This window comes from Globicephala melas, chromosome 4 (assembly GCF_963455315.2).
Source record: "Globicephala melas chromosome 4, mGloMel1.2, whole genome shotgun sequence".
In the NCBI taxonomy this organism is placed as follows: domain Eukaryota; kingdom Metazoa; phylum Chordata; class Mammalia; order Artiodactyla; family Delphinidae; genus Globicephala; species Globicephala melas.
The window spans coordinates 145,600,689-145,626,030 of NC_083317.1; positions in this window are offsets into that span (position 1 = coordinate 145,600,689).

Consider the following 25,342-nt stretch of genomic DNA (forward strand, 5'->3'; position numbering starts at 1 on the left):
ACTACTTACTTTAAAAACAGTATCTGAACTCGAACATGGGCTAATGTTTGGTTCTCTGTAGACTTGATACATTTTGATCTTTCGCTTTTACCGATGGCAACACTTATAGACCAATTGGACTATGACAGTTCATTAAAAATCATTTATTTTTCTGGAATCTTTGAGGGGTCATTGTTTTCCCAGTAGCTCTAACATAACTTCTTCCAATTAATTTTCCTTCATCCCCAGGGCTGAGTTAGATGGTCCTCCCCTGGTTTTCATAACATCCCTTATCACTGTATTTACTATTACCTTCTGTTCTAATTGACTACCAGTCCCTCCCAAACTTGACAGTGTGTGTGCAGAGATCCTGTGACCTAGTCACTATTTTTCTTTTTCTCTGGAACTTAGCCCAGTGCTTAATATATAGTAAAGTCTTAATGTAAGTTTGGTGAATAAATGGATAAAGAAAGAAAAAATACATGATCGAGAGATAGAGGTAGAGAGAGAGAGAGAGAGATGGAATTTGAGGAGACAGGCAGGTCTCCCTTTGGACTCTGCCATAAACCCTTGACAGGCTTTTGTACACAGTGAATAACTTGATTTTGGAGTCTACTCTAAAAATTGATACCAATGGTCATGGGCAGAGTGGTGTTGAAAGCAAGCATCTGAGGACTTTTTAAGCAACTTCTCATACACTGAGACATTTTTCTCTAAGACTCAAAATTTCACATGGTTTTTGTCCAAGTTGTAAAGATGAGAAAGCATCCCAGATAGTAGCCATCCCTCAGTGAGGAATCTGAAGAGTCTGATGTAGTTGATAAGTTTGCCCTAGTTTTCTGAAACACCTACTGACATGGGGAGGGGTAGGCAACAATGATCAAATTCCTCCCTAATGTTCCTAAACAAACCAGTTTTGTGCTAGAATAGAAAAAGATAGCTATTAGGTGAATTATTGCAAGATATAATTGGGAAACAGTAATTTTCTCTATCCCAAGTACCCAGTTTCAGTTCTTACTACTTGGAAATTGTTATTATTATTATTTTTTAAACTGGACTGAAGTATAGTGGATTTACAACATTGTGTTAATTTCTTCTGTGCAGCAAAGTGACTCAGTTATACATATATATATATTCTTTTCCATATTCTTTTCCATTATAGTTGAATGTAATGCCTGAGCTCTACAGTAGGATGTTGAATGTAGTTGCCTGAGCTCTACAGTAGGACCTTGTTGTTTATCCATTCTATATGTCATAGTTTGCATCCACTAATCCCAAACTCCCAATTCTTCCCACCCCTTCCTCTGCCCTTGGCAACCACAAGAATCTTCTCTATGTCTGTAAGTCTATTTTCGTTTTGTAGGTATGTTGATTTGTATTGTATTTTAGATTCCACATATAAGTGATATCGTACGGTATTTCCCTTCCATCTTCTGACTTACTTCACTTAGTATGATAATCTCTAGGTCCATCCATGTTGCTGCATATGGCATTATTTCATTCTTTTCGATGGCTGAGTAATATTCCATTGTACATATGTACCACATCTTCTTTATCTGGACATGGTTATTATTAATAACCCCAGGCCCTGGCTGGGCTATGTCAGACTGGTGTCCATCAGCATATTTAATGCTCATGAAAACCCAGTAAGATCCAGGGCTAGTAACATTTTGTGCAAATTGGAATCATGCAAAATTTAATTTTGCAAATCTGAAAAAAATTAATATAAAGTTATCAACACATTCTAATTTTATTTACAAAATTTCAAACATAGCAGATGTCTCCTAATTGTAAAAAGCATGAAGAATTGCCACATTTAAATGACAAGCCTAGAGAATTTTAAATAATATTTATGCTTTGGTCACATGTGGATGTGTCACAGTTGCTGGAAAAAAATAATTGTTAGAATCAAGGCTAATACTTATTAAAAAGTAACTAAGCACTTCATAGTTATCTTCCCCTTTATTTTATTTTATTTTTAATTTATTTATTTTTTTGTGGTATGCGGGCCTCTCACTGTTTTGGCCTCTCCCGTTGCGGAGCACAGTCTCTGGACGCGCAGGCTCAGCGTCCATGGCTCACGGGACTAGCCGCTCTGCGGCATGTGGGATCTTCCTGGACCGGGGCACAAACCCGTGTCCCCTGCATCGGCAGGCGGACTCTCAGCCACTGCGCCACCAGGGAAGCCCCTCCCCTTTATTTTTTACACGAAAAGAATTTTATGTGGTAAGACCACTATAGTCCTTATTTTGCAGATAAGGAAAAAGTAAATAGCAGTAGGATTTAAATTCAGGGAGGCTGGCTCCAGGCTTAATTAATACCTGACTCACTTTCCAGGATTATTCTTGAATTATGTGCACTTTGAAGTAATATAACATTTATGAACTCTCTTCTTACATAAAGTGTACTTGCATTTTACGTACTAAAGCTTCAAACTGGTAAAGGAACTTGGCCAAGGCCTCAAAGCCAATAGAAGCCGAACTCATCTGTCAGGAACATTAACTATTATGTCTAGATAAAGTCACAGACATACCCTGCAGACAAATCTGAGACTCTAAGTCCTCCAGTTTTGTGCCTTCCTGTACTCTCAGCTTTGGGCATAATGGGTAAATTAAGGCCATGCAACCCCTCATAATCAATTCCTAAGCCTCTTTCCTTCCCCAAGGCCATTCAGATACTAACATTGTCCTGAGAAAAATACACATGCCCCAAATTCCTGACAACCCTACCTTATCTTCCAACTAAATTCCAGACAAAAGAAGCCTCTGGGCACTTTCTCTACACGCCTAACAATGTCTGTTCTGTAACACTGTCTTGTCAAACAGCAACTGGGATCAATATATGTTCGACCCAGGCAACCATCAGGGGAGGTGGAGAGAGTTAGTCACAGATAACCCCACCTCACATTCTTGTTATCAAATTCAGATAGATTTTGGCAGTACTTGTATTCTTTCTAGGTTGGAATCAGGATCAACAAAAACTATGTTGTAACTTGTGGAAGTTGAAAACTGAGGACACGTCCTTTTGCTATTCTCCAAATGTAGCTCCACAGCTGTTGAAGCAAAGCTTTTGTTTGAGAACAAGCTTACAAAGATGCGCTATAACAACCGGCGACTTTTGCATAGAATGTGCTGAAGTTTTCTGCCTTTTGTACTGGTGATAGATTTATGTTAAATTAACCCAGGTGTGTGTGTGTGTGTGTGTGTGTGTGTGTGTGTGTACATGTATGCACACATGTGCAACAGAATATGAGGAAGGAACAGTTTTCTCAAGCAAGATGACCACGGCCTGTAAATTGTCACAAAATAAATCCCTTTTCTTTGAAGAACCATAAAATAAGAAAGTCCTTAGCAATACACAGCTCTGTGTCCTGACTACCTCCTAGAGCGTGTGTGTGGCCACTGAACATTGATTTTAAAAAAGCATTTGCTTCCAGGCCAGCTGACGTAGCTCCTGGAATCAATAGAAACGAAAGAAAAGAAAACAAAACATTTTTGAATTAAGTACACAGCCCAGTTTCTTCTTTCTTATCCTCAGCATCATTACTCAACATTTAAAATTTTCTGTTATCTATAGAGTCCTTAACTTATAACACTCATAACTTTTTAATACAATAATCTTATGAATTCCATTTACACATGTTGGAGTTGGAACCCAGAGAGGTTAAATTACTTGTCCAAGGTCACAGAGCAATGGATCTAAGGCTAGAAACTGGAGCCCACTGATCACTCTATCACCTCTGCAGCCTCTCTTGCTCGACTGAATGCCAAGAAAGCTCCTGATTTCTCCTGATCTCTGCTTCCAAGATATCATTATCTCTCTAGGTGGGCACTTTTAAGAAGAGGTCGCAGGGCCAAATTGCTTGAAGAAGCCCGTGAAAAATAAAGAAATGAAGACAAGTCAGATCCGCCGGCGGGCCTGACGTGGGGCAGAGCAGCCATCCCTCTCTGTCCTTCTCAGTCTGCTTGACTCTGCAGGAAACACTGGTCTTTGAAGAAATGTCAAGGAAGTGAGCTATTCGTTAAAGGTCAAGGCTGAATCATTTCAGTTTAGCGTAAAGGACGGTAGTTGCAATTACATAATGATGAAAAGAAGGCAGAGAGTGAAGCTAGGAAAGGCAGAGGCACTGGGGCATCTCTACAGACTGAGGAGCAAGACCTCGACAAGGACCTCAGGGAAGAGAGATGGGATTCCACAACTAGGACCGGATAGAAACCCAGCCACGGAAACACTCCGGTTTTCTAGGAAAGGACCCTCTGACTGGCCTGGTGTGGGTCACGTGTGGAAGTGAGGGCTGGCTTCCTGCTTATAGTCCCGAGGTGGAATAGATGGCAGGTAGTTAAAAGGAACAAGTGGCCACCTTGGCACATTTTTTTTTTTTTTTTTTTTTTTTTGCGGTACGCGGGCCTCTCGCTGCTGTGGCCTCTCCCGTTGTGGAGCACAGGCTCCGGACGCACAGGCTCAGCGGCCATGGCTCACGGGCCCAGCCGCTCCGCGGCATGTGGGAATCTTCCCAGACCGGGGCACGAACCCTCATCCCCTGCATCGGCAGGCGGACTCTCAACCACTGCGCCACCAGGGAAGCCCGGCACATTTTTTTAATATCTGAATTTCCACACTTATTTTCAAATAGGACATGTATTACATTTTAAAATGTACTTTCAAAGTATTTTAAAAGCTATTATTTTGTTTGATTCCCACAAACAAACTCATGCTTGAAGAACAAGTAGATATTGGTATTCTTGTTTTTAAGGTGAAAAAAGGAAGACTCAGAGATGCTAAGAGATAGACATAGGTCCATGTGATAGAAGGCGGCGTGTGTGCAGTAAAAGCCAAGTGTTTGCAGTTCTGTCTTAGGTGTACCCTTCCACCCCACCAACTCTATGATGTTGTATTGATGATGGCTGATCACGCCAGAGAAATAAAAATAGAATCAGGTCACACCCCCAGATCAACTAATGAGAGTCTCTGGGGGGAAGAACTCAGGCATTTGCACTTTTTAAAAAAGCGCCCCAGGTAATTTTAAAATGCAAGCAGAGTAGAGAACCACTATTCTAAAAAAAAAAAAAAAAAAAATTACTTCATTTGAATGTCAGCAGATCAGAGTCAAAATGTAATTCTTGAAACTTGAAATGTTAAAAGGATGCTTATACTTTTGTGGTGCTTTCCATTTAAATGCTGTCCTGTTCCAATAGGAACTTGGAACTTTTGCCAACTCTGCAAAAGACAATGGTTTGAAAGATGTCGAGGTTGCTAGGGCTATGCAAATTACCAAGGGATCCACAGAGCTGTGGAGCAACAGTGAGTAGAGCAGCCCACAGCAAGAACACTCACTGTAGGAGGGCACACTCTCTTTGTTTCTTTAAGCAGAAATTGGCACATTATTCCTTTACCACTGGAAAAAGAGCATTTCACTCTTTGCTGAAAGATGCATTTGTTGGTGATGTTGGTTTTGTATGTATGGGAGAAGGAAAGACATTCTAAATAGAACAAGATGCAGCCACAATCCTCTTTTCTTGGAACAATTTGATTTCTGTACTCTTTCCCCCTCTTGTGAAGCTTGTTGCAGGGAGGCTGCCAGTGGCACATGTGCCTACCCACCTCCTGCTGCCCATAGGCCGAAAATAAAACAACACCAAACAAGAATACTCAAAAAAAGGGGAGCACAGAACTTCTAGTACCAAATAGTAGCTTTTGAGTTTTGCCATGGTCAAGCTCCCATCAGATCTGATGAAGATTTGGGGCTGAAGCAATAAAGAGTGAGAGTTTTCCTAGAGTATGTTTTGCATGTAACCCTAGCTGTGGTTGAAGTGACCTTGGTGTCTTCTGGTCTAGCCTTCAAAGTCAGGATGCTAGCTGTGTATTTACCCATAACACAGTTTGTATATGTTACTAGAGACCTGGCCCATTTATTACCAAAACAAAATGTTAACAGTCAATTAACACCCAATGACTGTTAGTGACTATTTTGAGGGAAAGGAAGATCAGCTGGGTGTATTTCATGGCAGAAAATAGAACTATCATATACAGCTATTACAAGGTGCCACAGTGCTAGCATATTTGAAATAGAATCTCATTTAACCCTTATAACTATAATCGTGATCCCATCTCAATGATGTCTCAATAGCTGATGAACTAAATGTATTCATATGCAAGTTAGTTATTACTCTCATTTTCAGATAAAATGAAAATTAAAAAGTGTGACTTGTATGAGGTTATACTTTAATATCTTCATGAACTTGGCCAGTGATATCCGTATTATGTGAAAAATTCTATCAGGATTTACTCTGTCCATGTACTGTTTCTTCAACAATTTGTCCAGTGAGGTGACCAAGGTATAGAAGAAACAACCAATTGGTAGTGTAAATGCTTACTTATTGTGGTATTATATATACAAGCAATACATGATACACACAGATGATAAATACATAATTATTATTAACAATAAATAGAATATACATCTACAAAGACTTGTCTGGATTTGTCTGATAAGTCATAAAGAGTTCCCCCACCTATATAATAGTCTTATGATTCTTAGTTTGTATATGTTTTACCTTAAAAATGTAGACTGTTTCTCTGGTATCTGAACGTTGAGGTAGCTCAAAGCTTGTCAATAACTTTGAAAGAAAAAGTGAATAAATAAGCTTGAATTTTCCATGAGATGACATGGAAGTTTGTGACCTACCTTCTCCTTTTCTCGAACTCCCTGATGTTTATATGTAAACTGTAGTCATTGACCACAAAGCAGGGTGCAGTAGACATACACTGAGATGCTCAATGACAGTGAATTCAATTCAGGGTAAAAACAAGATGATATAGACTACCCTGAAATACAAGGCAGTGAGTCTGAAGAATTTGAAAATATTTTGGTATGTACTGGCTAATATTTCTTTAATCTTTTATCTCAGAAATTTGTCTCTGCCAATTAATAATGTCCAATTATACTTGTTTTGTACTCCACAGTTTACATGACTGTTTCATATATAATTACCAGATTTGATCCTTAAAACATCTAGTGAAATATTGACTATATTAATTATTCTCATATTATAAATAAAGGCACTGAGACTCAAACTGGTGAATGATCTGCCCAAGACTACAGGGTCAGTAAGATCTGAAGCTGGGATTCAACTCCAGGTCCTGCTAGTCTGATGACCTGTCCAGGAGAGCTTGCAAAGTATGGTTCTCATATCAGAGATTTTATCTCTTGTCTCCACAGGTAGCAAACTCGAGTGCCAACATCAACAAGCTCACAAAGGCAATTCTCATTCATTGAACTTGTACAAACCGTACAAGACCCGTTTCTAAGGGACCTAACGCAAAGTAAATGGAAAAGCGTGGCATGTGCTCTTAAGATACTCATGAACAAAAAAGAGCAATTCTACCTGAAAGTATCTTCTTGTGCCCAGCAACTTCAGGATGCCCCAGAGAGATAGTCATCAGACATTCACTTTTTAAAAAAAAATTTATTTATTTTTGACTGTGTTGGGTCTTCACTGCTGCGCGCGGGCCTTCTCTAGTTGCTGCGAGTGGGATTTACTCTTCACTGCAGTGTGCGAGCTTCTCTTTGCAGTGGCTTCTCTTGTGCAGCATGAGCTCGAGGCACTTGGGCTTCAGCAGTTGTGGTACGCAACCTCAGTTGTTGTGGCTCACGGGCTGTAGAGCGCAGGTTCAGTAGTTGTGGATCACGGACTTTGTTGCTGCGCGGCATGTGGAATCTTTGCGGACCAGGGCTCGAACCCTTGTCTCCTGCACCGGCCGGCGGATTCTTAACCATTGCACCACCAGGGAAGTCTGACATTCACTTTTAAGGCTCCTGATTCTTACAGCGAGTGGTCAGGCATTACAGGACTTAGGTATTCAAGTAGAAAATACCCATTAATCCTAAAAGTCTTTCCTAAAAGACAGTCACACTCATATTTCAAGGGGCATTTATGTCTAAGTCTTAGGTATTGCACTATAATTAATTTCCATAACCTGTTTTTTTCTTTCATGTTTATTTTATTTTAGTTTTTAATTTTTCTTTTATATTGGAGTATATTTGTTAACAGTGTTGTGTTAGTTTCAAGTGATTCAATTATACATATACATGTATCTATTCTTTTTCAAATTCTTTTCCCATTTAGGTTATCACAGAGTACTGAGCAGAGTTCCCTTTGCTATAAGGAGGTCCTTATTGGTTATCTACTCTAAACATAACAGTGTATATATGTCCATTACAAACTCCCAATTTCAGGACAATAGAGGGATTTTCTGATCACCAAAGGGAGAAAATCATATTGCAAAGTGGTGCACACAAAATGACCAGCCCTGAAAAGCAGATCAGAGTGCTCTAGGAAAGCTTGGGAAAACGAGCATCAGAGGTAACCATTGGTTATGCCCACCCAAGCCCTTTACGAGGATGACAGCCTTGAGAAAGGCTAAGGTAGTGGGGATATGCAAAGAAGAGACAGAGCACACAAAAACAATTTTAATGTTGGTTTAAACAAGACAAAAACGAGAAGATACATTTCTAGTCTAAGTAGGATGGAAATTATTGTTTACCAAGAACCTACAATGCTAAACACTTTATATAAAGTTCCTTGAATACCATTTTCCTTAGTTCACCACAAATCATGAGAACCCTTTTGCATTAATAATTACTTGCAGTTTCCAGTACTTAAACTCTAATTTATTTGTTTATTGAACTGAATCTAATGTATTCCTTATGTTATGAGGAAAAGGTAAGAACAGGATTGCCTTGAAGAATTGATCAGAAAGAAGAAACTAAAAACAGTACGCAAAATTTAAGTTATTTACAACTATTTACTCATTTCAGCATATTCCAGTGGCCTTGGGTACTTGTGACATATCAAACAGTGAATGCTTTTCTATCATACGTAATGAGAATTGTTTTTTCATATATTCCTTTAAGCGGTATGGTGTTGTTTACTTTCCTAAAAGACAATCGCACTCATATTTCACATGTTATTTATGTCTAAATCTTACCTATTGCAGATAGAACTTAAAGATCTTGGTAACCCACCAAATTTCTATCTCCCCTTTTGCATTCAATGAAGAGAAGAAACCCTACGGGGCGTACAGATGACGTCACGCTTTTCCTTCTTCCCGTCTCTGCTACGAAGCCAGGAGAGGAATATTCAGCTAACACAGAGCTACTTCCTTTACTCTTAGTGGTTGAGATTCTGAGGAATTCTGAAGCTGTAGAGAATTTTGTCCCCTGTGAGATTCCCCAGAGAAAATAAGAGCTAGCCTGAAGGATAAGGTTTATCTTAGATTACATTTTGGCTATCCAGAGACGGTCTGTACCAGTCAGGGTCCAACCAGGAAAAGAGAAATGACTAAATATTTTAAATAGAGAGATTTAATTCACGTATTTGGTGGCATAGGAGAGAGGACAGCTGGGTGAAAATAGGAGGTGATGGGAAAACTGGAGATCAGGAAAATTAGGGAGCCACATGCACTCCTAGGATAGTGTGGGCTGGCGGTAACACCAGAACCCAAGGATGAGGTCACTCAAGGCAAAGTGGCGCTATGGTGGGCGTCTCCAGCCTGAGCTGGAGCCATGGAGAAGGTAAAACCTGATGTAGAAAAGGTAGGGAATCACCCTGCCTTCTTCTTCCCAGGCTCTGGTCTCTGGGAAACACAGGAATGGATCTAAGGACAAACAGGTCTGAATCAGACAAATGCCTTAGTAAGAGAACTATGTCATCATAACGTACTTCACATCTTACCTACCAGCACTGAGCTGCATGAGATGCATCCATGAAAGGCAACACCATCTCACAAGCTCAGGCCACCCCCTCTCCAGCATGAGAAGCAGCTATAGGCCTGAAGTGAAAATACCTGTAAGAATTGTTTCTGAACTCACACTTGACACCTGCAATGTCCCCCTTCCAATGGGGATTCCAGAAATCTCTGGGTGAGTTTAGGCAGGGGTGGGGAACGGGGAGTGCTACAGGCCCCCCAGTACTCAAAGAGGTGAAGTCAGTGAAACTTCAATCATTACCATGATAATAAGACCTAGAATTACCTCTAGACTGCTGATACCTGGGAAAACTCAGATTATTCATGCATATGAGATTACTAAAAATATACATCAGAGTACAGTGATCATCATGTCTGTATGTTCTGAAAATTCTCCAATGAGTGTATTTTACTTTTATTACTTTCTAAGGTTTTTTAAAATAAGGTATCATAGTCCATTCTATTTAGAATACTTGCTGCGTTCTGTGTTCCTGGTTGGACCTTGACTCACAAGACCGTTTCTGGGTGGCTCGCAGCTGATTATCCATCTCAAGGCAGTTCAGCAAGGACCCATCTTCCAGAGTGCTTCTTGCTGTGAGCAGATTTAATTGACCTGACTTGTCAAAACCGGGCATTCATGCTCTGATTCTTGAGCGCTTCTGAAAACCTCTGACCAAGGCAGCTTTAATGTTTCCTTTAGCGTGACTAAACTCTGGGCAAGTTTCTTCCTGATTAGAGGCCCCTGACCTCCTTTTCTTAGAGCATTTACTTTAGAAAACTAATATTTGCTATTTTTTTTCTCTGTCTCCTTTGAAATATGTGTATATATATAAATCTCCTTAGAAGCCTGTCACCAGTTTTAGGACCCAGGAAATGTCTTTGTCAAGGACCTGGGAATCATCTCTTTACAATGTAAAAATCTAAGGCGAGAGCTTCCCACCTTCCCACAGTATTTGGGGGGTGGGGGTGGTAGGAACTTAACTTCTGTGGGTGCCTCGCTCCACATTGTAAAACCACTTACTGTCATGAAGATTGGAGAAAGTTTACTTTTCCTTTGGGTAAAGCCAATTAGCAAACACAGGCAGCTATGATGTCCCCATCCCAGCTTTTACACCCTGCAGTGAAACGTCTGTGAACTCATGTTTGACACCTGCAACATCCCTCTTTCCCTCACTGCAGTATTCTTGCATGAAATCTTCCTTTCCTATTTAATTTTTTTCCTGTGCAGTTCTTACTTTGACACCTCCCTGCTCCCTCCTCAGCTCTTCCTATATTTATGAAGCTTTTTTTTTTTTTTTTTAACAGAGAGAAGTAGGATTCGCAGGTTGACTCCTTCAGCTCCTTGGGAAGCTGAGGAAGATGACTTAGGTGCATGCATGTTTTTTTCCTAAAGCAAGTTGCACTTTGTAAAACAAGTTTCCTTTATTCTCAAAAGGCTTCCAATTAAGAAAACGGTGTTAAGGGGACTTTCCTGTGGCCTAATGGTTCAGGCTTTACCTTCCAACAAAGGGGCTGAGGTTTTGACAGGGAGCTAAGATCCCACATGCCTCGCGGCCAAAAAACCAAAACAGAATCAATATTGTAACAGGTTCAATAAAGACTTAAAAAAAAAACAACCAGAAAATGGTGTTAGGTTTCAATCTCTTCCCACTCCTCTTTCTACAAACACTGTACACACACACACACACACACACACACACACACACGTGCACACTTCTTTCTATCTCATTTGAAATAAGGATGTGCCCTTCTCATTTATTTAGGAAAGAAGATCCAAGCCAGGGGTATGTGGCAACAACTAGATCTCCCTGCAGCAAAGGACTTGTCACCCAGCAGCTGGGAGGGCTGTTGGTGCAAAGCCTTCAGCTGTCATTTTCTTCAGCAACTGCCTCACTGCAGACAGTGCCCGTGCCTGAGATCACTTGCCCATCAGACACAAAGCACCCTCACTCAGTGATGGACAGATGCAGGCGTAGAAAGACCTGGGCCTTTGGCCCAACTCAGGACAATTCTTCAACATCCCCTTCCAGCTCCAGAGCATATCCACGGAATCGACCAAAACTGTCATAGGGCCTGCATCGTATTTCAACTTCTCCCTTTGCCACATCCTGCTTTCTTTTCCCTCTTTCTTCCCTCGGTGTTGACCCCAAGAATATTTCATAATAAATATCCTGCCCACTAGACCATCTCAGAATCTGCTCCCAGGAAATGCAACCTGCAACAGGGTTGTTATGAGAACCAAATCAAATGTATGTGATATTCCTGCAGAATCTCGGACAGGGATTCAACTCAAAGGTAAGAGTAATGGTGACCACTGATTGAGTACTGTGCTAGGCACTTTAATAAACCTTATATAATTCTCACAAAAACTGCAAGATAGATGTTTTCTCCTTTATTTTCAAGTGAGAAATTGAAACCTCAGAGAGGTGCACATGTTTGGCCTAGACTGGGATTGGCCCTGTGGTCTCGGTGCTTCCCCTTCATCCATCTCATCACCTACTACAGCCTCATCTTGGTCGGGACAGCTTCTTGGCTGCATGCCATCTATGGACTTGCGAGCCATGACTTTGAGGAATAAGAGTAATGAGATGGGAATAAAAAAGTGCCTCCAGGTAGGGGGAGTGAAAAGTTCAGCTACCTCCTCCCCAGCAGCTCAAGGATGTGCTTCCTGCTGAGAACAGAGAAAGGTTATCAGCTCTATGAACCTCAGGGAAGAAATGGGGACCCAGCTGCTCTCCTTGAAAATAAAATCCTCCCCAACAGATGGTCGGTTTAAGAGACTGAAGCTTCCAAACAGCTCATCTGTATGAAAGCAGAACCAAATAGAACCAAAAAGCTGCAGCTAACCCACTTTCTGGGGCTTAGACATTGGTACCAGGAATGACCAGCAAGTAAAAGGAGCACTTCTCAGCAATGCCAGCCTCCACAAGGCAGACCGGATGGTTTCACTACTTGATCAAAAGAGGCCTGGTCTGGTGACCAGAGACTGTCTAACGTGAGACGATCCTGCAGGAAGACATGATTCACTCTTGAACAATGTTTAGTGGGCGACTATCGTGTGCCAAGCACTGGCTCTGAGGTCGGAGGTATGCCAGGTAAGGAAGAGGCAGTACTTGTCCTTAAGGAGGCCATGGGTCACTGAGGATCAACAACCAATAAATAGAAGAGCCATTTCTACGCAGGAGCTTCAAAAAGGCACCAGGAAGATACACCGGTGCAGTGAGAGAAGGTCGAGGCCATCTTCTGAGCCGCTTCTCAGTCAAGGCCTGATTCCCCGAGGAGCAAGCAGAGGCTGAGACTTGGAGGATGAGTAGAAGTTAGCCAGGAGGTGTTTGGAAGGGAAGGAGAATGAATGAGAGGCAGAGGCAATTATTTTGCAAAGTCTCAAAAGAAGATTGGCATATCTGGGACAGTCTGAGTTCATTTGGGACAAAGGTTTTGACTGTTCTGTGAAAAATGTAAAATACTAAATACCACAATGTACTATTTTATCTACTTTATGAAGCATGAAGAGTCTATGTAACACTCATTCAATAGGCAGTTATTGAGCTCCTACTAAGTTCCAGGTACTGTCCTAGCCCCGGGGGTTAGAGTCACCAGTAACAAGAGTTGCCCCCGTCACTAACAAGGTTTGTACTGAGTGTCTGCCATAAAGCAGAAACCGTAAATGTTACGTAGAACAGAGCCATGGTTCATTTGGAATGGAATATTTGAATCACCTGGGGAGATTTTTAAAAATTCAGGGTCTTCCCTGGTGGTGCAGTGGTTGAGAGTCTGCCTGCCAGTGCAGGGGACACGGGTTCGTGCCCCGGTCCGGGAAGATCCCACATGCCGCGGAGCAACTGGGCCCGTGAGCCACAACTACTGAGCCTGTGCATCTGGAGCCTGTGCTCCGCAACAAGAGAGGCCGCGATAGTGAGAGGCCCACACACCATGGTGAAGAGTGGCCCCCGCTCGCCGCAACTAGAGAAAGCCCTCGCACAGAAACGAAGACCCAACACAGCCAAAAAATTAAAAAAAAAAAAATTTCATTTGGCATTGAAGCTGGAAGTCAGCCTCAATGTGTTAAATATTTTAAAATTTATTTAGTTTTAAATGTTTTCCACTTTAACTGACATTATTGGGGTGTTTTCTAATTTTACAAGCAATACATATTCATTGCGTACAACTGAACATACATAAAAGCGTAAAGAATAACAATCACCCATAATCCTTGCCCCACAGATAACCACCATTAGCATTTTGATGCATTGCCTTCCAGTTCCTACATTTTTTAATCAAACTATAAGTGACCTACAATGCTGTGTTAGTTCCAGGTGCACAACATAGTGACTCAATATTTCTATACATTACAAAATGATCACCAGGATATGTCTAGTTACCATCTGTCACAAGGTGTTTCATTTTTGTGAATTAGGTTCTGGTACTTTTCCAAAGCCAATCTTAACTGTTTTTCATCTCTCCTGATTGCATATTTAGCATATTGACAGAAAGTACTGAGTCTGATGGATCATGAGGTTTTCTAATTCTTGGCCATTTAGAAATTATGACATGATGGGGATAAAAGTAATGACTGTCGCATCCCATACACTACCTTTCCTGGTGCTTCCCAGCCCAAGTGCATTGTCCAGGGCTGATAGAGTCTAACTGTGCGAAAAAAAGAGGGTTGTATAGTATCATGAATCTTTCACCACTCTTCCCAGAATCTGGACCAGAGAGTCTTACACAGGCCACTGTTTGTGAGAGTTGAGAGATGGGAGGTGGTCAGAGGAAGGTCTGGGAAAGGTCAAGAAGGGCAGGGGATTATCTGAATTAACAAAATTCAGGATCTCCCCCATCCTGTGATTTCTGATTCTTTCCTCTCTCTCTCCCTCTCTCTCTGTCTCTGATCACCAGCACACTTACTTCTGTTTTATTCTATTTGTTAAAAATTAGTTACTAAGTCTAGTCCACATGTAAGCTAAGGGTAACTGTGCACTGTTTCTTAAAAGGAAGATTATCAAAGAATCTGTGGACATTTAAAAACCATAATTCAAAAAGATACATGCACCCCAATGTTCATTACAGCACTATTTACAATAGCCAGGACATGGAAGCAACCTAAATGTCCATCGACAGAGGAAAGGATAAAGAAGATGTGGTACATATATACAATGGTATATTACTCAGCAATAAAAAAAGAATGAAATAATGCCATTTGCAGCAACATGGATGGACCTAGAGGTTGTCATACTGAGTGAAGTAAGTCAGACAGAGAAAGACAAACATCGTATGATATTGCCTGTATGTGGAATCTAAAAAAAAAAAAAAAGGTACAAATGAACCTATTTACAAAACAGAAATAGAGTCACGTATGTCCAAAACAAACTTATGGCTACCAAGGGGGAAAAGGGGGAGAGGGATAAATTGGGAGATTGGGATTGACATATACACACTACTATATATAAAATAGATAACTAATAAGGACCTACTGTATAGCACAGGGAACTCTACTCAATACTCCATAATGACCTATATGGGAAGAATCTAAAAAAGAGTGGATATATGTATATGTATAACTGATTCACTTTGCTGTACACCTGAGACTAACACAACATTGTAAAGCAACTATACTATGATAAAAATTTTAAAAATACAAGATTAAAAGTAAATACATACATACATACCTACCACTACACCACTTTTGCCTAGTTAGCAATTTCACATAGACAGAATCTTGTGTGTCTGGCTTCTTTCACTCAACACAATGTTGTTGAAATTCATCGTGTTTTTGCCCGTGTCAGTGGTTTGTAGTGTTTTTTATTAACAAGAAGTCATCTATTATACAAAAGGGCCACATTTTGTTTACCTATTCACTGATTGTGCTTATATCTTCAGGCACTTTTTAAGAAATACATGTTTTGGATAAGAAAATTATTTTGTGTTATGTAACGAACAATAAACAGTTTATTATAACTTTACTGCTAGGGCAATTACCTTAGAGTCCATGCTCTGGAATGTGTAATATGACTGATATTTGGGCAGTCAGATGACAAAACATGCCACCTAACCAGAAATCTGTAATTCCGTTATTATATGTGGATCGCCTATACGGAGGTTACTTCAAGTAGCAGAATTTTCTAACTTTATACTCAACAAAATGTATTAAGAAAAGAAGGAGAGATTTGAGTTACACATTTTTACAATGTACAGGGTTGGGAACAACTCAGATCAAGTCAGAAAATTTACTTTCTATCATTAAATGTCTGGAGTTTGTTGAATGAATGGACACTCTCTCCAAACCAAATTTCTTCCCAGAATTAAACTAAGGGACTTATAACGTGAAGCTTTTCCTGAGGAGCTTGGTTGGAGTATTGGAAGTTTGTTGGATATGCAGGAAATACTTTTAGAGGTGACAGGGCAGGGACTCAGCCCCAGTCTCAGACAGTCCTAGACTGGAGCCCAGTGGTCTCTGAACCTCCTCCCAGGATTTAACATGGGTTGAAGCATCTGCAGCTGTTGAATAATAATGGTTATCTCAGCAATTGTTGTCACAAAGTATCAATATATAACACAGAGATAAATAACTCAATAGTTCTCAATGTCTGGTGGGAAACTTGAGAAAGTTACCCTCATGTATATTTTTTTAATTTTTTATTGTAGTATAGTTGATTTACAATATTGTGTTAGTTTCAGGTGTACAGCAAAGTGAATCAGTTATACATATACATATATCCATTCTTTTTTAGATTCTTTTCCCATATAGGCCATTGCAGAGTATTGAATAGAGTTCCCTATGCTCTACAGTAGGTCCTTATTAGTTATCTACTTTATATATAGTAGTGTGTATATGTGAATCCCAATCTCTCAATTTACCCTCACCCTTTTCTCCCTTGGTAACCATAAGTTTGTTTTGTACATATGTGACTCTATTTCTGTTTTGTAAATAGGTTAATTTGTACCATTTTTTAGAGTCTACATATAAATGATATCATATGATATTGGTCTTTGTGACTTACTTCACTCAGTATGACAATCTCTAGGTCCATCCATGTCACTGCAAATGGCATTATTTCATTCTTTTTTATGGCTGAGTTATATTCCATTATATATATGTACCACCTCTACTTTATCCATTCATCTGACGATGGACATTTAGGTTGCTTCCATGTCCTGGCTATTGTAAATAGAGCTGCAATGAACATTTTGGTACATGACTATTTTTGAATTATGGTTTTCTCAGGGTATATGCCCAGTAGTGGGATTGCTGGGTTGTATGGTAGTTCTATTTTTAGTTTTCTAAGGAACCTCCATACTGTTCTCCATAGTGGCTGTATCTATTTACATTCCCACCAACAGTGCAAGAGGGTTCCCTTTTCTCCCCATCCTCTCCAGCACTTATTGTTTGTAGATTTTTTGATGATGGCCATTCTGACCAGTGTGAGATGATATATCATTGTAGTTTTGATTTGCATTTCTCTAGTAATTAGCGATAATGAGTATCTTTCCATGTACTTTTTGGCCACCTGTATGTCTTCTTTGGAGAAATGTCTATTCAGGTCTTCTGACCATTTTTTGATTGGGTTGTTTGTTTTTTTGGTGTTGAGCTGCATGAGCTGTTTGTATATTTTGGAGATTAATCCCTTGTCAGTTGCTTCCTTTGCAAGTATTTTCTCCCATTCTGTACCCACATGTATTTTTAAACACTCAGCCTCCAGAGCATGAAACTCAAAGTCAAGGATAGGAAGTATGGCCACAGGCCTCTTTACCCATCTGGTAAAGGACAGGGGGTCAGAATTACTTGGTAGTCTCTTGCAAGCTACCACAGGATTACCAAATCCTCCTGTAAAGCTCCTGTTGGGGTGAGGATTACTACCACGTTTAGTCACCTTTATCAATAGGAATGTGTTCTAGGCTTCACACAAAATGGGACGTGGGGGAAACGTGAGCCTCTTTTCCAAACCTACTTCAATTTACTTTAAGTCATTATTTACTTTACTTTTGTGTTAACTAATATTGAAAGATGCTCCTTTTTATTTTACTGTTTGCATGGGATGAAAAAGGTTGAGAACCATAGTGTTTAATATTAACACATGAGCTATGAGAGAAGGGATGGAAAAGTTTAAAAGTGTTAACTTGGGAGTGTTGGAGATTCCTCAAATAGGGAGAATTGGACAATTCTGCATACCAGTCCAGAAATCATCCTTCCTTCTGTATGCATGCAATATGCCCTCTGGCTGCCTCTTTTAAATTTCACTTGAGATCTGGGCTTCCTCCTTCTAAAGGCTTCCCTTTATAAATACCTGTGTATTTGCTCCTCTCTCTGTTCCAGAACTTCCCTTCCAGGAGAGCTGCCCACCGGACCTTGTCTTGCCTGTATGAGCAATGGATATTTCTTTGATCCTCCCAAAGGATTGATGTCATGAGTTTGCATCTGAAACCAAACTTGAGAGACGACATCTCCCATCCCAGGGAGGTTGCCGTAATACTTCTCCAGCTGTTAGTACATTAAGAAAGGAACTGATTGAACAAATATTTGCTGAGTGCCTAGTATGTGTCAGGTACAGTCCTAAGCACTGGGGTTGTAAGCACAAGCATAAAGACAAAACCCCTGACTTCACAGAGCTTACATTCTGTAATCTGTGTCAATGCTTGGACTACGTGGGGCCTACCTGATGGACACAGACAACCTACGAGATTTGCATACATTTTTTGGCCCTCATCTCCTGCTCCCCTCACTGGCCAGACCTGGTTCTCACATACAGATCAAGAGTAAACTCCACAGGAAGCAGCTGTCTGTGCTATGTGCTGCAAACATAGGTCCCAGTTGATGTGCACCCAGCCTTACTCTCTGAACCTGGCTGCAGAATTCATCCTAACAGTACAGGGCTCTCTGAAGTCTCTCCCTCTCTCTTTTTATAATCACTTAAGTTTCCAGGAAGCATAAGAATCAAATACTCAAGGAGTATTTCCATAGTTGTTACCTTTAAGGGAAGCTCTAAAACAATGGGAAAGTAGTTGGAATTAGGAGGTTTCCTGGTAGAGGTAGCTGAAAGTGCAGAAATCTAAAGAAATGACCAGTTAGGGAAATCCAAGCATGAGGCACCAAAAGATGTAACCTCCTAGCGCGAGCCTAGATCCAGAGAGAAGAATCAAGCTCTAACCAGAAAGCCAGATAGAAAGAGTGAGAGAGGGATGGGGTTTAAATGAGAGCAAATTGGTAACAGTGAATAAGGGCTGGGACTCCAAGGCCACCCCCTTAACACTGGGGGAATCCATGATCTACTCCGTGTAGGTCTGTGTAGTTGGGATGAAAACAAAATACGGGATCTAAAAGAAACTCTCTCCACAATGAAGAGAAGGAAGAATTTTCAGCCTGAAATAGAGAAGAAGGTAGAGATTTGAGCCATATAAACTTGGGTTTGAATCCCAGCTCCCATATTTACCAGTTTTATGGCTTTGGGTAAGTCACTGAATCCTTCTGACCTCATAGTCCTTATCAGTAAAATGGGATTCTTTCATATTTGCTTTGCAGAAAAAAATAATAATGCATTTCATGCATGCATTTCATGCAATGCAATATATTGCACAGAGCAATTCTTCAGTCAATGGCAGCTTTGAGCACTGTAGTGCTGGACTTATAACACAAGATAACACTACTATCTTCCAAGCTAAGCACTTTACTCATGTTTTTAAGTCTGTCAGGAACTCTATAAAGAAATGCTGTTAATATCATTTTACAGATGACAAAACTCAGGCTTACAGGGTATACTAACTTAGCAAATGTCTCAGAAATGAGAACAAGTATACTCAGGCAGATTTTCTGCTGAGTACCTTAAAACAGTGCTTGTCAAACACTAACGAGCACGTGAATCACCTGAAGATTTTATTTCAATGCTCATCCTGGTTCAGTAGGCCTGGAGGTCTGAAGGTCTATCCGTCCAGGAAGGACCCAGGTGGCGCCAGTGTGGCTGACCTGCGGTGACAGCAAGGATGTGAAAGTGATCACGGTGTTGCCAAAATTCAGCCTCGGTACACCGGTGCCAGATTAAATCCCAGAGACAGAGTTTTGGGGGAAGCAGAAAGAGCTTAATTGCTTTGCCAGGCAAAGGGGGCCACGGTGGGCTCATGCCCTCAAGACTGTGCGCCCCGCCCTGGAGGGGGTCGAGAGGAGTCTTACGGTGTTCAAGGAGAAGGGCGAGGTCAGCTCGTGGACATTCTTCTGATTGGTTGGTGGTGACGTAATGGGGAGTCGGCATCGTCAGCCTTCTGGTTCCAACCGGTCTGAGGTCTGCATGCCTGTGGGCAGCAGACAGTTAACTTCCTCCACCTTGTGGGGTTTTCAGTATCTGCAAAACAGCTCAAAGGATGTGGCTCAGAATATTCTCTATAGTCCTGGAGGAAGAACTAAAGGTCCTTGACTCTGTTTACTGGCTAAAGTATTGTTATTTTGTCTTGCTTGACTGTTTTCCTTTCTTTCTGCATTTTCTCACTTCTCTGACTAAATTTATTCTTTTTAAAAAAATTTTTTTTAAATTTTTTTTCGGTACGCAGGCCTCGCACTGTTGTGGCCTCTCCCGCTGTGGAGCACAGGCTCCGGACGCACAGACTCAGCGGCCATGGCTCACGGGCCCACCCGGTCCGCGGCATAGTGGGATTTTTCCGGACCGGGGCACGAACCTGTGTCCCCTGCATTGGCAGGCGGACTCAACCACTGCGCCACCAGGGAAGCCCTAAATTTATTTTTTCACTCAAGTTTTTCTACAGACAAAAGGCAGGCGGAGGACATGGGTGGGGAGGGTCTATTCTGGGAAGGCCTCCTAGGGTCATGCTCCGTTACTCTGGAGAAGTAAGAAATAATTGTTTCTCTCTGCCCCACAATTGGCCTTAGAGGGAGTGAAGACGACCTGAACAAATAAACAGTCTCACAGGTGCTCAAATTAACTGGCCCTCACACCATCCCACCAACCACATTTACAATAAGGCCAACCAAAATGCCAACATTTGGAACTTCGGTGAGATAATGATGATTCATATTCCCAGCTGGTAAAGTAGGTAAAGGCTACGAGTTTTCACAAACTTAGATGTTTATAACTTCTCAGTATAACCCACAAAGACTGAGTTGACTAACTGTTCTACTTTCAACTAGGTAAACATACCTCCCTCAGATGTTACAGCATCCTGCTGGGTTACATCTCCAAAGATCACAGAATTCGTAAGAAATAGAGATAAGATTTGAACTCAGGTCTATTTCTCTTCAAAGCCCTCATATTCCAGGTGGTGCCACACATGGTGACTATTAATGTAGAATCTAGAAGTAGATTCATTCTCTACTCTGGTGACAAGGACCAGGGTAAATGGGTGGGAGCATATACATGATTCAAATTAAAGATTTTGATCTATGTTCCTGAGGAGTATTGGCCTGTAATTTTCTTTTCTTGCAGTGTTCTTGTCTGGCTGTCATATCAGGGTAGTGCTGGACTTGTAAAATGAGTTTGGAAATGTTCCCTCCTCTTCAGTTTTTGTAGAGTTTGAGATGAATTAGCATTAATTCTTTAAATATTTGGTAAAATTCACCAGTGAAACCATCTGGTCCTGGTCTTTTATTTACTGGGAGATTTTTGATGACTCCTTCAATCTCCCTACTCCTTGTTAGTCTGTTCAGATTCTCCATTTCTTCATGATTCAATCTGGGGAGGAGCTGGGGGAGGTGGGAATGGGGAGATGTTGGTCAAAAGGTATAAAGCTTCAGTTATGCAGGATATGTAAGTTCTGAAGATCTAGTATACAGCATAACATTATAATTCATAATATTGTATTGTATATTTAAAATTTGCTAAGAAAGTAGATCTTAAGTGTTCTCACCACCAAAAAAAAGTATTGCAACTACTGATGAGGTGTCAGATATGTTATTCAGCTTGACTGTGGTAATCATTCACACACACACAAAAATATACACACACACACACACACACACACATATTCACACATACATACATCACATTGTATACCTTAAATATATAGAATTTTTGTTTGTAAATTTTACCTCAAAGAAAGCTGGAGAAAAATAAAGACTTACAAAAATTTACTCCCCAAAGCCTCTTTTGTGTTTTTAATAGACTCGTCACATTTTAAGACATTCTTAAACTGACTGGAAATTCAGTGAAAACGAGAAGAGAAGACAGAGAAGAGAGAAAAGGGGAGGGAGGGAGCGAGGGATGAAGAAAAAGCATACAGACAGATGAAGACTATATCTCTCTCGATTTTTGTGCCCTATTCACACAATATACAGGCTCTGTTAAATAAATGTCTTAGCCAACCCAATCCACGTATCGTGAATACCACCAGTTTCACCTATGAAAACTCATTTACATTCATTATGCCAGTTAATAAGTCAGGCATATCACCAGTGGAAACCCATATGTTAGTTAGCAATGCCTCTTGCATTGCTCAGCAATAAAGACAGCGAAGTCCTGAGTGTGAACTTTCTGATAACTTTCTGCTCACCCTGCCTTGAGTAGAATTCCTCTTTAGGGACCTGACAGTACTGATGATGTAACTAAAGTGCACACATGACATTTGGTCCATCCTGAAGTATCTTAAAATAATAAAAGTGTTCAGTAAAAATTTTGGTTTAAATTAAAGGTGTTAAATAAAAAGTGTATAACACGTTAAACAATTCTAAATATCAACATATCATCATTGAGTTACAAAAAATTCACGCAGAAAGTTGTTTTGATCATATAACCATGATTCGAATCCTAGATTTGGTTTGCTGCCATTTCTGAATTTTAGAAAGCCTTTTCTTTTATTCTATTTCATTTGCCCTCAAGTGGTTCATTGTTGTTAATTTGCCCACACATTACTGACTTCTAAGTGTTTGTGTTTGGGAATTTTTGTTGATTTTCAATTTGGCATTATCCTCCTTGATTTTTGCTCTACTAAGCTACAACTTCATTGGAGCAAATAAGAAATGTGTGATGGTGTTGGAAATATTTCTTAATCCGGCTGTTCTCATGTTGTCATTAATCAAGTGTTATGTGCCTCAAAAATCATTGTGTGTTCCTCAATTATCTCTTTAAATCAGTAGGAATTTCTTCCTATAGTAGAGAAGGATACCATTGCTGATTTACCACTAAGGAAAATGAGGCATAGATATATATTAAGTGACTCCATTTCTCCCCTGAAAATAGAGAAATGAACATCTTGCTCCATGTAGTATGGAATGTCACATCAGGTATGTGGTTTCGTCAAACACTAGGACAAGGACTGAGAATATCCTCTTAGTAATTTTAGTACATAATAGAATCTTCTCCCCCCTTTCCCACATTTAATGTTCTCCTGTACTTAAATGTCTAGGAAGTACGTCAGAAAAGATAAAGATAATTAATCTCAAAGAATTTCACATCTAGTCCATGAGCTACAGCACTTTTTTTGAGGGCAAGACACAAGCTACTGAATTGTACAGGCAGCAAAATAATAATAATTCTCATTTATGGTGGGTTTCTTGTTACAACTCTCATTCTAAAAAAAATATGCCTCTCAGATGATTCTCAAACACAGGGGAAATGAAAATGTGACAAAATTTAAAATTTCTACTTTATCCTTTACTGAGACACTATTTCAGAGGCCCAAGGCTACCATAAGATTGCAACGAACTCACATGCTTTCTTTTACGTTAGCAACTTTTCAAAGAAAGTAATCACCAGTTTCCATTGTCATCATTAGAAATGAGATATTGAGAATGAAGATGAGTGGTATGAGAGATGATAAAAGGGGTGAATGATGGCCTAATTCTGAAGCTGCTAAATAATTTATTGTGGTATGTCCTTATTAGAGGCCAGCATCAAAAATAGCTTCCAGAAATGGGATGAGAATATTGTCAGAATTGAATTAATTTCCCAAAGAGAGAAGAACCCTATTTGGTCAAAGTACAGTAATTTTCTCTTCTCATAAAAATTTTAGCTCAGTAAAAAGCATGTGTATCATTGCTAATGTTCAACTTTTGCCCAACAGCTGAATGGATATTTTCCATTTTACACAGTATTTCCTATGCAGAATGCACCAGGCAACTTGTCACTGTACTGAAATTTTCCCTTCCCCTATATTTTAACACTGTATAAATTATGTATTTCATGGCTACTGTTCACTATTTGAGAACTACATAGATATTTCCCAAATTATGCAATTGTTCCATTTCAGAAGATTGCTGGTAACTCAAATTTTGCAAGGTCAAAAAATATATATATTTTATGCATTCCAGGTACATAATGAGCCTATGGTGCAGATGGATGCTAAGAGTTAAGTGATATAAGTTCTTCAGAGATCTTGGGAAGCACAGAGAAAAAAAAATTTTAACGTCTTTATTGGAGTATAATTACTTTACAATGGTGTGTCAGTTTCTGCTTTATAACCAAGTGAATCAGTTATACATATACATATATCCCCATATCTCCTCCCTCTTGCGTCTCCCTCCCACCCTCCCTATCCCACCCCTCTAAGTGGTCACAAAGCACGGAGCTGATCTCCCTGTGCTATGCGGCTGCTTCCCACTAGCTATGTGTTTTACATTTGGTAGTGTATATATGTCCATGCCACTCTCTCACTTCGTCCCAGCTTACCCTTCCCCCTCCCCGTGTCCTCAAGTCCATTCTCTACGTCTGCGTCTTTATTCCTGTCCTGCCCCTAGGTTCTTCAGAACCATGTTTTTTTTTTTTTTTTTTTTTTTAGATTCCATATATATGTGTTAGCGTATGGTATTTATTTTTCTCTTTCTGACTTACCTAACTCTGTAGGACAGTCTCTACGTCCATCCACCTCACTACAAATAACTCAATTTCATTTCTTTTCAGGGCCGAGTAATATTCCATTGTATACATGTGCCACATCTTCTCTATCCATTCATCCGATGATGGACACTTAGGTTGCTTCCATCTCCTGGCTATTGTAAATAGAGCTGCAGTGAACATTGTGGTACATGACTCTTTTTGAATTATGGTTTTCTCAGGGTATATGCTGAGTAGTGGGATTCCTGGGTCGTATGATAGTTCTATTTTTAGATTTTTAAGGAACCTCCATACTGTTGTCCATAGTGGCTGTATCAATTTACATTCCCACCAACCATGCAAGAGGGTTCCCTTTTCTCCACACACTCTCCAGCAGTTATTGTTTGTAGATTTTTTGATGATGTCCATTCTGACTAGTGTGAGGTGATACCTCATTGTACTTTTGTCGTTGTTGTTGTTGTTGTTGTTTTTTGCGGTATACGGGCCTCTCACCATTGTGGCCTCTCCTGTTGCGGAGCACAGGCTCCAGACGCGCAGGCCCAGCAGCCATGGCTCACGGACCCAGCCGCTCCGCAGCATATGGGATCTTCCCGGACCGGGACATGAACCCGTGTCCCCTGCATGGGCAGGCGGACTCTCAACCGCTGCGCCACCAGGGAAGCCCCTCATTGTACTTTTGATTTGCATTTCTCTAATGATTAGTGATGTTGAGCATCCTTTCATGTGTTTGTTGGCAATCTGTATAATTTCTTTGGAGAAATGTCTATTTAGGTCTTCTGCCCATTTTTGGATAGGGTTGTTTGTTTTTTTGACACTGAGCTGCGTGAGCTGCTTGTAAATTTTGGAGGTTA